Here is a 15930-nt window from a genome sequence, read left to right on the forward strand (position 1 = left end):
AAACCTAATCGTGGTCAAAGTTCATTACAAGACTTTTCTAAGAAGCCCAAAAACAGCTATGATACGATGTTCCATCATGTAGTTCCAGTTCATATCTTCCGGCTCCATCATCAGACCTTGAAACCTAATCGTAGTCAAAGTTCATTACAAGACTTTTCTAAGAAGCCCAAAAACAGCTATGACACGATGTTCCATCATGTAGTTCCAGCTCATATCTTCCGGCTCCATCATCAGACCTTGAAACCTAATTGTAGTCAAAGTTCATTACAAGACTTTCCTAAGAAGCCCAAAAACAGCTATGATACGATGTTCCATCATGTAGTTCCAGTTCATATCTTCCGGCTCCATCATCAGACCTTGAAACCTAATCGTAGTCAAAGTTCATTAGAAGACTTTTCTAAGAAACCCAAAAACAGCTATGATACGATGTTCCATCATGTAGTTCCAGTTCATATCTTTCGGCTTCATCATCAGACCTTGAAACCTAATTGTAGTCAAAGTTCATTACAAGACTTTTCTAAGAAACCCAAAAACGGCTATGATACGATGTTCCATCATGTAGTTCCAGTTCATATCTTCCGACTCCATCATCAGATCAGCTCAACAGTACCATATTATTGTATTGTCATCGGAACTACATATAGCTGCCAATTTTCATTACGCTACGATCCTTGGAAGATGGTTAAATTAGCCTCCGCAGATTCCATTACATAGTTAGTTACATACACGACGACCTAATAAAAGCGTGTTAAAAAGCGATGTGCGGAATATAATATAAAGCCTGACCAAAATATATGACTACTTATTGTCATATATTTTGGTCAGTTCTAATGAAATTCCGCAGCATGGCGCGTAGTCGTATAAAGAACTTACTTAAGTTAATAGATGAAAAAAGGTAAAATATGATTTATTGTTTATTTTCTAAGTACTTTTACTTATATTACTTTACATTTACTTTTTTTATTATAGGTTTTGCACGTCTGGGCCTTAAAGACAGGGAAAAATGGATGAAACACGAAGCTAAAACTGATCAGACGATAAATTATTTTTCAAAGCGGCAAAAGTTAACAAAACATTAAATAAAAATAATATTTTTACATAACTATATGGCTGTTTTTTTTACGAAAGGTTTCCATGATCCCTTGAACCAGTTAATTTATGTACCTACAGTCGCCATTAATAAATAATAGTATAGGACGTCCGTACACAGATTGACTGAGTAAGCTCGATCAAGAAGGCTTGTGTTTTGGGTACTTAGACGATACATAATTATGATTTACTATTTACTACTTAATACTTATTGCATAGAAAACATCCATGACTCAGGAACAAATATCTGTGTTCATCACATAAATAAATGCCCTTACCAAGATTCGAACCCAGGACCGCGGCCACAGTGCTCAAAAATATCTGAACATGAACATGCCCTCTAACGCCATGACAATAGAGGCCAGCTCAGATGTTTGAGCACCCTGGTCGCCTCGATATATCTGATGGTACAACTGTACATACCTCAGGGGATATAAGCCTCAGAATGAGAGGGTTTTTTGAATCTTTATTTAAAATTGACTATTTTTTGTATAAACAAAAAATAAACAGACAATTTTAATACGAATTAATATGAAATTTAACTTGCACGTTCCCGTACGTATTTAATTAAATAGGCAGAATATAAACAAAAGTGACGCCTCTGCGGAGTTGACATCGTATGACTATTTAGCCGTCCTCCCCCCGCCCCGCACTGCCGCGCTTGCTACCCAGATTTTGTTTGCGCCGTCTGTTCTATGTACGTAGTACATTATACTTCAATGTACTTAACCGACATTCATCAAGTATACTCGTATTCATTAAAATTGTCTGGACGTTGAGATTTCTTACAATCTGATTTATAACGTCATTATGACATTACAGTGGCCTAGGGTTCCAATTGGTTGACTGTACATACTGCTTTGACTTGTTAAACTAAAATTCTATACAGATTGAAGAAACATATTTTATTGGACATATCGCCTGTGGCCGAATAGGTGCTTCTAGTGCAGGCGAAAAATATTACTCATCAATATACCTAGATATTTTTCTAGCACGAACGAAGTGACACTGGTGACTTCCTTCCGATATTTAGTTCATCGATAACTATAATTATAATTATGTCATTAATTATTGCCGTGGCACTGAATCTTGAGTTTCATAGTTTCATGTGCTCTGCCTACCCCGTTTAAAGAATATAGGCTTCAATTTAGGTGTACATTACATTAATATTTTATACAAATGTCACATGTTTGAAAATAAATGGACAATAATAATAAAACGAACCATATGTTAATAGTTTACATAAGTTTTTAAATTGTTATTCAAGATTTTATAGGTTATTATTAGGGGTAATTATTAACCTTATGTAGGGCTATTTTATCGATAAAAGGATTGTCGATGTTTTTATTTTGTCAAGCACTTACAACTTGACGTTCGTGCCAGAAAAATATCTAGGTATACTCATCAAATACATTTTTCCTTCTTAAAGAATTTTACTTTATGTAAAAGCTACAAACACTAGACAAAACATAGCAAGCAGTCTGCTATCAGTCACCATCTTCAGTGCCACTCGGAGATCGCTAGGGTGAATACTCGGTTAACTGACCTATAAGCGAGCGAGCGTTCACGTGAGAGCCAGCGCCCACTATTATGCTCACCAAAATATAACACCCCGCTACCCCTTAATTAATTACACCCTAAATTACCTAACTTAAGTCCAAATTGTTAGCCCTAATTAAAACAATACACTATTAAAAATTGGCCATTAAAACAAATACTGTGATCGTCTAGTAAGTGGTAGGACCCCGTAGTTGTGCGTAGCAATCCAGATTCTTTTTACCTTTAGGAACTTGCTATTAGGGGTAAATTTAAGTTGATAAAACTAAGGCAGTAATATATTCACTTGAGGTATAATAAGCTGAGAGAACGTCATTTGTGAAAGAATTTAGTGCGTTGAGATAAAAGTGTGTGAGAATGGTAAAATTGTGTAAGGAATATAAATACAGGAAATATATTAAAAATAAATACAAGACATTATTTAAAATGGGGTTAATTGTTTCCGACCCACGAGTCCCTTATACGTAGGAATAATAGGTGTATAATATAATATAGCCTATTATAAGGACCTCGCTCGAGCATATGTACAAACTAGGTTGCTGGTTCAATTTATGCTTTATCAAACATTGAACAAATGGGATCCTTAGAACAAAAGTAAACTGATGTAAAGTGTCTTTGCTCTACTTAAAAATGTACTACCATAATAGTAGATATCAAATATTTAATCAAGGATCCTTTAATCCCGGTATAATTTTATATGTTTTGGGATGTTTCTGCAACCAAGTCCTCTAACGTCAGGATAGAAACTGCTCTGCCTACCCCTGGTCTATCAGAGGAAACAGAATATCTATTTTGATACCCTTTATTGGGCCTATTCATTGACCTTCTTTTGATACTAAGACAAATACTTCATTGATCTAGCCTTTCGAACGACAAAACCCCAGACTCACACGCCATCCCATATATATATTTTGGTTCGGCCATAGCCATCGAAGGTTGTCCAAGATCACAAAATATAAATTCTATATGCGTGCAATTTCCCACGTTCCGAGTATAGTGGTCCATTGCTTGACATCGTGTTTCACTAGTCAATGCTAGAATTGTTTGATCTCCCAGACAACGATATCGTTAACCATATTATGAAAATGGAATGATGATTCCAAAGTCTGCCAATCTCGAGGCCAGTGTCAATGATTCAACTTTTGTGAACAATCTTATTTTTATATCAATGATTCTCCTTGATAGCGACAGGATCCTAACATCCATAGATGTCCTATGCCTCCCTAGTATTTAGTATTAGTATTAATTCCCACAAGTTATCCTTTAACTCTAATAAAGTTTACATGTTATGAACAATAAATAAAGTTATTAATCCTACTTTCATTGATATAGCAAAATTATCTTACTTAAGGATGAGACAATAGTATGAAAATCCTTCTAATCACCCAAAGAGATTCTAGCTAATAGAATGTGTATGTACATAAAGTAAATATGTGTAATATTTTATGTATCTATTTGTTATATATAGTAGTCATATTAGAGATACTCAGATCCGAATTTTAATTAATAATATTCCAAATTAACCGTTAGTGTTAATTGTATGTAATAAATAAATTGAAATTTGAACGACTTTAAATAATTACCACATAAATATAACATTCATGAATATCTTGTTCATATGAAATGAATAAGTACCACTATTTAAAATTATCACCTTCAAAAATAGCACTAATCTAAAATTACAACTATAAACACATTCAAAATAAACAATTTGGACACTTACTTGTAGTCTTCTAGTCTACTTTACCAAGATACCTTCTCGCCAGTCTCCAACCTCTCAATCTTGTATCTCAAGTCCGCTTCCTACTTAAACTCCTGATGTGTTCCTTCAACGATTCCTAGTAACGATACTTGCCTACCTATCCCTCAGATGTGAACACCTCAACGTTCCCTCGCCGAATGCCCTCTCTGACGCTGCGCTCTGAGTTTTATTGTCCCGATTTTAACGCATGCGCTGTGTTGTTTTATGGCAAATAATGTCTGATTTCGCCAGTTGTGCCTAAAACGCCTATTGTGCCGGTTTTGCCTATTGTGCCTAAAACGCCTATTGTGCCGGATTTAATTCCGAGAATTTCTATTTTTAATTTGTTGGAATTCCATTTTGTATGTAAGTTGTTTTCGTTTTATTTATTTGCAATTTTTAAGTTTTTATCTCTGTATGCATTTGTTTCTAAGCATAATTATTATAGATATATCTTATGATTTGAACCGAGGACTGTGTGGTCCGTTACATCTGCCCCTTTTATTTTCGTTTGATTCAAAATAACATTTTGTGTTAAACGAAAATAACCAATAAAATAATTCAGTTATTGAAATTTTCAATTTCCCATTTTCATAGTTGTGGTGAATAAAAGTGACCAATACTCAAAAGAACCTCACTGATCCAGCACGAATTATGAACTTAATAGTTACCCAGACACATGAGTCAAATTGCCACCAGCCAGAATTTTCATTCCAGTAAAAGCATTTGGTTGTGAATCAAATGTACCCTAATGGTAAAATCCTTGCATCCTCATATGGGTAGTTAGTCACATTGTCCGACAGGTAACCCGCTATCTCCATTGTCCAGATATTATGAACTTACAAAGATCTCTTCACTAGAAAGAAAAAGCCTTTCTATTCTCAGGTAGCCACTGACAACTGTTCTCCCCATAGTTCAAGGAACCAGTCCACAACTCAATACTAATCAATAATTTTCCTCCTTTCTCGGCATAATGTCCTATGTATAATTATAAGAGTAATCAGACAATCAATGTTTTAATCAAATCAACAATTTTATAAATATGATTCCATGTTAAGTCACATTTTTTTTTTATATATGCCAGACAAAATTATCTGATTTATCCCATAAAGACACAGGGTGTGTGTTTAGTTCGTTTGTTAGCGGCATGTAGAGTATGTTGTTACCAAAAGAATGTACCTGTAAAAGGTATAAATTATTTATCCTAACACCTAACTCTCGTGGTAACAAGTTTGTGTAACCCTTTCCCCATTTCAAAATTCCAATAACTGCCGTCACTATTCTCAAACTTGCAAACATGAGGAAACCCTTCATATCTTCAAACGACTCTTCATCCATTCATCTAGCTAAACCTCTCTTCTTTCTATTATGCGAATTTCATCTATACTACTCGTTCAGATTTCATCCTTCCTCATACGCTCAATTTCACTGTTTCTGACATACCTGCAAGTCCACTTAGATAATGACAGTAAAAATAATGTATGATATCATAATTAAAAAGCTCTCCCTTTTTCTTGTTGCTATTTCAATTTTTCAAATTGATCAGAAATTAAAAATAATAAACATAGGTACTTATATCGTAAGTACAGGGACTATGTTATTTTTTTCTTTATGAATCACCTTATGCAATCACGTCTTACATTTAACTTTCGCATTAACCCTATACAAACGGCACGCAAAACTGTATAAAACGTAAAATATTGTATGTGATACCAATTACCGTTAAGTATTAATTACATCTTTGCAACCTTTTTTATGGAAGATGATACGAAATATTGCTAAGAATTCTCCTTTTGTAAGTAGGAAAAATAATACAAGTACCTAACTTGTTACGCCTAGCTGCTCTGATAACATCTTCTAACTCTATGACATAACTATCTTCTAGTATTATCGTTACAAACATACACACATACCTACATACTGAACTATCATTAGCTTAATAAACCTATCGAACGCGCATGTGACACTGTTTGAGTTGCAGGCGTCCATAGGTTACAGTAACCACTTTACATCAGACGGGCCTTATGCTTGTTTGCCACTGACGTAGTACATAAAAAGATGGAAAGTCTCATGAGTGAAAGTTTCCAAACATGACGAAATATGATTCTTGGTTACACATAATATTGTATGTACTATTTTTCTAAATAAATGATTGCAACGATTGCTTCATTGTTACACAACGATGGTAGTATGGCTACCGTACCGTACATCGAAATCTACAGATCCAACTGAAATCTTACTTTGTTTTGTAAACGATTGAACAAGAATTACGTTTCGAACAGTATGCGAGCGAAACCGCGGGCAAAAGCTAGTAAATCCTGTACTACTACGCATTACCTATTTATCTCATTTTATAACTAATATGGTTCTACGATCCGTTATTTAGCAAAACATAGAAAGTTTGAAATTTGGTGTTCTTCAACTGACCTTTTAATTTGTCATAGTATACTAGCAGTCTAAACAAAGTTTTACTATAATAATATTTTTCTCCTCAATGAAACTCCACAGAATATATTTATTATCATGGATGTTTCCCTTGTATACAAGCATGTTTTTATCCATTCAAATAGGCATATCGTCGCTTAGCACCCATAGCACAAAATTTGATAGGTTTGGGGCTAAGTTGAACTGTGTAAGATGTCCCCAATATTTATTTATTTATTTCATATTTATATAAAAAAAAGCATTAAGATTGAATGTAAACGTCAAATCACTGTCTCTATTTTATTATTCTACAATTCGTTCCACATAGTCTGCAGAGCCCCATTCATACTGGATAAATTTTAGTCGCATCCGGTCCGTCAAATGTCTTATGATCTATAGAGCCCTTTTGATTTTTCTATGGCAACATTTGCTATGCTGACGTCATTGCCACGTCATTACTGTCAGTCAGACAGAAATAAAAGAAAAATGGATGCCGTTCAGACGTACACGCATTATTTGGAACTGAAAATTACGTAATTTATCGACCTGCTGGCTTGTATTTGTTATAAATCATAAAAAAGTGAGTAATACATTAACTAAGTAACGATATATGTTGTTAGTAATGTGATAAATACAACACAAAATGTGTATAACGAATGTAATAAATAAATGATTGTTTGCTTTTAGCATGTGACGCCAGTGGAACTACGTGGTTTTCTTTCGTGATGATTTGATGATACCTCAATGGAATTGAGCCAAGTTTTTGCCGTAAGTAATAACGTATTTAACTTGTCCATCACAAAGCAGTTCATAGTTTAGTTTAAACCTTGACTTGCTAAAATGATAAAATGTTTTCCAAGAGAGAGATTGTCTAATTCCTATAGCGCACTACAATAACATCCTAATTATGGTCTTAGAGATGGGGAATTTTTAGTAAGCCTACAACTTCCTATTTCTTATGTCCGCCTATTTACATGTTTCAGGTATTGGGTGCTAGATGCCCCTTGGAGTTAAGCCCCAGTGCCACTATACTACTTTACCAGTTATGTGTGGGTGTCCTAAGGCACCCCAGAGATGCATAGGCCTTCACAAGCTCACGCCACGCCTTCCTATCTTCAGCAACCCTTGTGACCTCGCTCCACCAACTCAAACCTGCCACTCGCAGCTCCTTTTCGACGGACCGCTTCCATGAGTAGACAAGGCACCGACGATCACGGCTTGCATCACCTGTACTGCTATGTAATATGTAAGTTACACTTTTAATGTCTAATGATCCTGTAATCTGTTAACTAATCTCACCTAGTGATAATTATTTGTATGCTTTGAATTATAAGATACGGGTTCGAACCGCAAATCATACCGATAAATACTTGAGAACTGTCATCTGATATTTGCCAGTTGCTTTTGAGTGAAGGAAATCATCGTGAGGAAACCAGACTAATTTCAATAAGACCTAGTGAAAATTAGTGCCTACGCCAAATCCTGGAATTAGCTGTCAAGCAGACTCCATGCTTCCATGAGCCGTGGCAAACACTGGAATAATGCAAGGAGGTTGAATGAATTTTAAAGTATGACCAAGCAATGTTAGTTTTAAGCAAAAATTGTATAAATGAAGAATGTAAGCATTACCGAATGTCAATAATAAGAATCATGCTTAGTTTGTAATCAAGTAGGCCTGTACAAAAATGCCCCTTCAATTTTTATTTATTTATTTAACTTTTATGTTGTTGTTAAGTCAATTATTTCTTATAATTCTATTTGGCTAAACTTTATTTCGATAATAGTTTAGTATGATAAATTTTTTATCCCGTAATTAAAATAGACCCTAATTAATAAAATGATCAAATACCTATTTAGTTATAAAATCTCTACCAATCTTATTCTTATAACTTATGCTTATAACTAGGACTTATTTCCTACTTAATTACTAAATATATTTTTAAATTTTCCAGAGTATGCTGAACACCGCTGCCATTATACTAGGATTAACGTCCTGCCCCTTCCCCGGCTGTGTACAAATTGGAACTCCATTGGCATGCCCCTTTGACTGAGCAACGTGTATGTGTGTGTGCTCGAAACACATTCACTTGCAACAGAATGACTCCCAGGCTGACCTGACTCAGTTCCTGTATGTCTGATCTACATCCACAATGGTAAAATGTTTTTTATTTATTTATTTATTATTCTTTGGTTTACTCTAGGGTAAATAATATTGTTTGTCCTTATTCCTGATTCTAATAATAGCAAGTCTATTACAGACTGACTCCATTTGTTCATTCAAACTATTATACTGTGCACTATATTTGGCACAAACACTACTACTAAGTCTAAAATCTTAAGTCTAGCTTATTTATCTACATTCATAAGTACTTAATCTATGCTAACCTGCTCCATCCACTGATAACTGGTTTAAAGAATCAAAACACAGACTGACGGATAATCTGACAAAGTCATAAATATAGGAAACCTATGATCAACTCACTTGCTCTATTTTATAGTATACTAGATTTACTCTAATCACAATCTATTGATAAATATTTTAAAAGCTTGCTCTTGGCAATTATGCTTTCCTATTGTAACCTCAGGTTATATTGTAGACTACTCCATAGTTGATATATTTACTAGCTACATGCTACCTAAAGAGCTGAAATTTTATAAAACCAATAAGTGGGATGACAATACAATATTACAATATCATTGAAAGCCAACTTCATGAAGATGTCTTGACAAACAATGCAATTCATTATATGACTTGTTGACCTGTATGTATAAAAAAGGAATGCACATCCAATAGTGGAATTGCATTCTAAATGTTTTAACTGAAATGTATTTACCCTTCATTTTTGTTCCAGGTTTCAATGAAAGAGTGAAAATTCTTCTCCATGTACAATCACTTCTAACGCCTACACTGACTACACCAAATATGATCATCACTCAACGTGTCTCACATCAAGATACTTTTCAAAAGTCATCGAGAAGAGGAACATAATATCTTTTCCCATGGTTGCCTGAATAATCCTAACTAAAAGTTACTTCTCTATTCTATTTTTCCTGCATGGAGTGGCGCTTTTCCGTCTAATGGAAACGAAATGAACATATATGCTCTGGGTTTTTTTTTTGTGCACCTTTCCAATATTACTAATAAAGCATTTTGTGGGTGTTTCATTTACCACCTTCCTTCATAATTTTGCTAGTGTGTGATTCACCATATCCCTAATTATTAAATGCAATAGCTACTGCAATCTGTTCACTGATGGGAATCATTTCATGTTAACACAGCTTTGAATACTATCTTAAATAATGACTCAGACTGACTGTCAATAAAATATTCCTAGCTATAAGCTTGCCTGAGATTAATGAATGGTGTGCCTAACTCCTTAACTTGAGTACACTTAAGTACTATGCTTAAATTCTAGATTGTATGTTCTAAATTCTAGACGTTCTCGTCAATAAGCTACTTGATTGTTTGTCTCTTTCAAGTAATTATAATTTGTTCACACTTCAGTGGAAGACAACTAATCCTTAGTTGTTAGTGATGAAATAGCTCATTGCTACTAGTTTCCCTATGATTATGAATACTATTATTTATTTTATTGTTAATCTCATTTAAAGATAAATCAAAATCAGATCAATGAGTTTCCCTATTAACAACTTAAGATTAAACAACCTCTATTTGTCAGTATAATCACAGCTACAATAGATATTTCACAGCTTAACGCTTCTCTAGATCAATCATCATTTTATTTCCTAGTTTTTCTGTAGCTGATAACAACTTATCACTAATCATTGATAACACGGAAAAGGGGCGAGAAGATAGTGAGGTAAGAGTGAACATGATGGTGTTCTTGCTGTCAAAGTGACATTTCTTACCATGATATGCGACACTGACACATGAAGAATAGATTTTGACAAAATGTACTTAATCAAGTCTGTGTATCGCATACTGTCATTAATTTAGCTTATTCTGTTTCTTAAAAGAACATGCCAATACTAGCAACTTGTACATGACATACATACATACTACATGCCAAATCTAGTTAGAAATCAATTCCTACAGAGGCCCACAGAGCAAAGTACCTAAAATACTAGCAGTATTTCCTTGCTCATTTCTACTTAATTTAGTGAGACTGGCAGATATATTATAACCAACAGAACGGAAAATCTTGATTCACTAAACAGTAAAAGTTTCCCTTAACATAAAACATGTACAACGTTTTAATATTAAATTATTTTGATGTATCTAAGTATTTATAATCTTCCATGATATCGTTTTAAAGAACCCTCGACACAAAATTACCACAAGACAGTCGATCTGTGCGTAATTGCTTTCAGTAACGACTAATTTGTTTTAGTACAAAACTTTCCCAGTAGATAAATATAACCGATACCATTGAGGTTTTATTTTTGCTATAATCTCTTCATTATCGCAACAGAATAAATATTAGCTAGAAAACGAATAACTTTTCTAAAATTGCCATTCCGATTGAATTGTTTCACTGACAGCTGGTTTGACATTTTTACAATAGCCTCAAATACTTTCTTCTATCCCCGGTGTTGCCCCGGTGTCTCTAGTCGATGACAGTTTTCTGCACGTGTTATCTCTTATCAGTCTGTACGCACGTTGTTGATCGATAATTATGTTATTGTTTACATACAATACCATGTGCACACGCGATTCCAATTATCGTATAAAGCCGCGTCCTAAGTTCGTAACGGGTAACGTTTATAAGTTTAGTTTATGCTAGAAGCGCAAACTGTCATTAGTTCTTTGAATAGTGAATTAAAGTGAAATAAAAATCTAATTAGATAAGTGATAAGCCTACAATGGTTTTAAAATTACACAGCTATGTAAGTGAGTGAAATGTGTTGTGCAAAGTGCAATGTTTCTGTTTCAATATCGGATTATAACTTTGTTTAAAAATCCAGGTTAGTGACCTTAAACTTACAAAACATACTTCAAAATGAAACGTATCTTAGAAAACTATCAATAGCTTGATTGCCCCTTAGACTATTACGCAGTGGTTAATAAGAATAGACGAATGATACAAAATTAAAATAAAGTTTCAGCATGAAGGATAGCAAGTTCCCAAAAAGGATATCTCATTCACAGCAACACTTTGTGACAACATGTCACTTGAATATGCTAACAATTGGACATATTTAGGGTCTATTACATCCTGCGTCACGGACTAACACTTTATAACACCCCGCTACCCCTTAATTAATTACACCCTAAATTACCTAACTTAAGTCCAAATTGTTAGCCCTAATTAAAACAATACACTATTAAAAATTGGCCATTAAAACAAATACTGTGATCGTCTAGTAAGTGGTAGGACCCCGTAGTTGTGCGTAGCAATCCAGATTCTTTTTACCTTTAGGAACTTGCTATTAGGGGTAAATTTAAGTTGATAAAACTAAGGCAGTAATATATTCACTTGAGGTATAATAAGCTGAGAGAACGTCATTTGTGAAAGAATTTAGTGCGTTGAGATAAAAGTGTGTGAGAATGGTAAAATTGTGTAAGGAATATAAATACAGGAAATATATTAAAAATAAATACAAGACATTATTTAAAATGGGGTTAATTGTTTCCGACCCACGAGTCCCTTATACGTAGGAATAATAGGTGTATAATATAATATAGCCTATTATAAGGACCTCGCTCGAGCATATGTACAAACTAGGTTGCTGGTTCAATTTATGCTTTATCAAACATTGAACAAATGGGATCCTTAGAACAAAAGTAAACTGATGTAAAGTGTCTTTGCTCTACTTAAAAATGTACTACCATAATAGTAGATATCAAATATTTAATCAAGGATCCTTTAATCCCGGTATAATTTTATATGTTTTGGGATGTTTCTGCAACCAAGTCCTCTAACGTCAGGATAGAAACTGCTCTGCCTACCCCTGGTCTATCAAGGAAACAGAATATCTATTTTGATACCCTTTATTGGGCCTATTCATTGACCTTCTTTTGATACTAAGACAAATACTTCATTGATCTAGTCTTTCGAACGACAAAACCCCAGACTCACACGCCATCCCATATATATATTTTGGTTCGGCCATAGCCATCGAAGGTTGTCCAAGATCACAAAATATAAATTCTATATGCGTGCAATTTCCCACGTTCCGAGTATAGTGGTCCATTGCTTGACATCGTGTTTCACTAGTCAATGCTAGAATTGTTTGGTCTCCCAGACAACGTTATCGTTAACCATATTATGAAAATGGAATGATGATTCCAAAGTCTGCCAATCTCGAGGCCAGTGTCAATGATTCAACTTTTGTGAACAATCTTATTTTTATATCAATGATTCTCCTTGATAGCGACAGGATCCTAACATCCATAGATGTCCTATGCCTCCCTAGTATTTAGTATTAGTATTAATTCCCACAAGTTATCCTTTTAACTCTAATAAAGTTTACATGTTATGAACAATAAATAAAGTTATTAATCCTACTTCATTGATATAGCAAAATTATCTTACTTAAGGATGAGACAATAGTATGAAAATCCTTCTAATCACCCAAAGAGATTCTAGCTAATAGAATGTGTATGTACATAAAGTAAATATGTGTAATATTTTATGTATCTATTTTGTTACATATAGTAGTCATATTAGAGATACTCAGATCCGAATTTTAATTAATAATATTCCAAATTAACTGTTAGTGTTAATTGTATGTAATAAATAAATTGAAATTTGAACGACTTTAAATAATTACCACATAAATATAACATTCATGAATATCTTGTTCATATGAAATGAATAAGTACCACTATTTAAAATTATCACCTTCAGAAAATAGCACTAATCTAAAATTACAAATATAAACACATTCAAAATAAACAATTTGGACACTTACTTGTAGTTTTCAAGTCTACTTTACCAAGATACCTTCTCGCCAGTCTCCAACCTCTCAATCTTGTATCTCAAATCCGCTTCCTACTTAAACTCCTGATGTGTTCCTTCAACGATTCCTAGTCGAATGCCTATCTAACCCTCAGATGTGAACACCTCAACGTTCCCTCGCCGAATGCCCTCTCTGACGCTGCGCTCTGAGTTTTATTGTCCCGATTTTAACGCATGCGCTGTGTTGTTTTATGGCAAATAATGTCTGATTTCGCCAGTTGTGCCTAAAACGCCTATTGTGCCGGTTTTGCCTATTGTGCCTAAAACGCCTATTGTGCCGATTTTAATTCCGAGAATTTCTATTTTTAATTTGTTGGAATTCCATTTCGTATGTAAGTTGTTTTCGTTTTATTTATTTGCAATTTTTAAGTTTTTATCTCTGTATGCATTTGTTTCTAAGCATAATTATTATAGTTATATCTTATGATTTGAACCGAGGACTGTGTGGTCCGTTACAATTGCGTGGACGGCTGGACGGCGGTCGCATCACATCAGATCGCCTATCATCGACGTAGCCCACCTAAGTAGGCTTGTGTCCGTTCACGAACTATGAACTGTTAGGAATAAAATCCCATCAATGACCGAAATGAACTGAATCTTTCACCTAAGACACTTCCATTGAGATCAAGTTTTCAAGGTTTGATTTCGTCGCGCCGCGTCTTATCGCATCGCCGTCGACACTTCCATAGAGATCCAAGGTTTGATTTCATCGCGTCTTATCGCATCGCCGTCGTGTGCCCGTCAACCACGCAAGCCACGGTTTAAGAAAGCCCAAAAGCAATTAAGGGCCGGTTGCATCAAATTGTCTGTCATTGTTAAAGCGTTCGCTAAATTTTATTGTATGTGAAGTTCCATAGTAGTCTGCTGCGTGACGATGATGTGTCTTTCAAATGTGGTTGATGCAACTGGCCCTAAATCGCGCTGTTTTATTACCGAGTTTTGCTACTTGTACCATCCCTGATCAGCAGCAACTAAAGATTTCTAGGCCTGACCTGAACATGCAATTATTTCAGGTTTGAAAAAAAAAGCGAACGTCTGAGTCGTCCGACCAAAAAGAGTAGAAATTAAAAAGTAGCAACATCGTAGTATCGTCCCGTTTTCTCACACACATTGATTTGAAAGGGATGACACTACAATATTGTCAGAATTTCTACTCTTTTTGGTAGAAAGAAATGTACAGTGAGCTGTAAAAGTGAATGGCGAATTTATCAATGAATTCATTTCTTTATGCAAAATCGCGGCTTATTGTACAGTCAACTAATTGGAACTCTAGGCCACTGTAGAATAGAACTATGTCATCATGACGTTATAAATCAAATTGTATTAAGAAATCTCTTAATGCTTGTTATTTTGACATGGGTGTAGAGTGGCCTAGGCCACTGTACCTCTAGAACTATGTCATAGTGACGTTATAAATCAGATTGTAAGAAATCTCTTACTGCTTGTCATTTTGACATGGTTGGAGAGTGGCCTAGGATTCCAATTGGTTGAATGTACATTATTTTTCAGACGTTTACGGTGTCGAGTAACGTATTAGAAAACGTCAATAACTCGTGGTAGTAGCACTGAATGCAGTTGCATTTCATGCTCGACGGGGCGCTGAACCGTTTAGACAATCTCTGCTCCGGTTCAATTCGTGGTGCCGGTGATTTAGACAACGGTTTCGTTTGGACTTATTTAGACAGATTGGAACGGAATTGGTTGGTTGGTTACTGTATTGATAAACGTGCTAGGAGGAAAGACTGTAGGCAATATTGACTTTTATTAAAAACTAGCTTTTACCCGCGGCTTCGCCCGCGTAATAAAAGTATTCATTAAGATTTTCATTTGGATCCTTAGGTTTCTCTGGTATATTTATCTGCGATTATTTCGATTGCACATAATACTTTTGCTTGCAATGATTGTAGAAATATTACACATCGACCACAGCGTAGGTAATTCTATATACGCTGGGGAAACCTTTATAAACATCCCACATAGCCCGTATTTCGACACTATATGATCGGTGGGTAAAAAGTACTTTTTTCTATTATCCCTTATAATTTTTTTACATTTTGCTTATACTTATCGCAAACGTAATCTTCAAGCAAGCAAACAACGATCGTCTTAGAGCACTTTGATTGTAAGAGACCGCCGACCGATTATCCGTATCCCTCTAACGATACCCATATCGCTATGGCTATCGCTATCCCTATC

The 15930-nt window shown here is 34.8% G+C and overlaps 1 long non-coding RNA gene across 1 annotated transcript; it reads left to right on the plus strand.

Annotated features, from left to right (window-relative positions):
- The first annotated feature begins 6132 nt into the window (after positions 1-6132).
- Positions 6133-9963, plus strand: LOC125228250. Its single transcript, XR_007177268.1, has 5 exons — positions 6133-7391; positions 7499-7579; positions 7795-8057; positions 8764-8964; positions 9664-9963. It is a non-coding gene; the product is annotated as an uncharacterized LOC125228250 (long non-coding RNA).
- Positions 9964-15930: the final 5967 nt, after the last annotated feature.

The sequence above is a fragment of the Leguminivora glycinivorella genome, chromosome 7, assembly GCF_023078275.1.
Source record: "Leguminivora glycinivorella isolate SPB_JAAS2020 chromosome 7, LegGlyc_1.1, whole genome shotgun sequence".
Classification (NCBI taxonomy): Eukaryota; Metazoa; Arthropoda; class Insecta; order Lepidoptera; family Tortricidae; genus Leguminivora; species Leguminivora glycinivorella.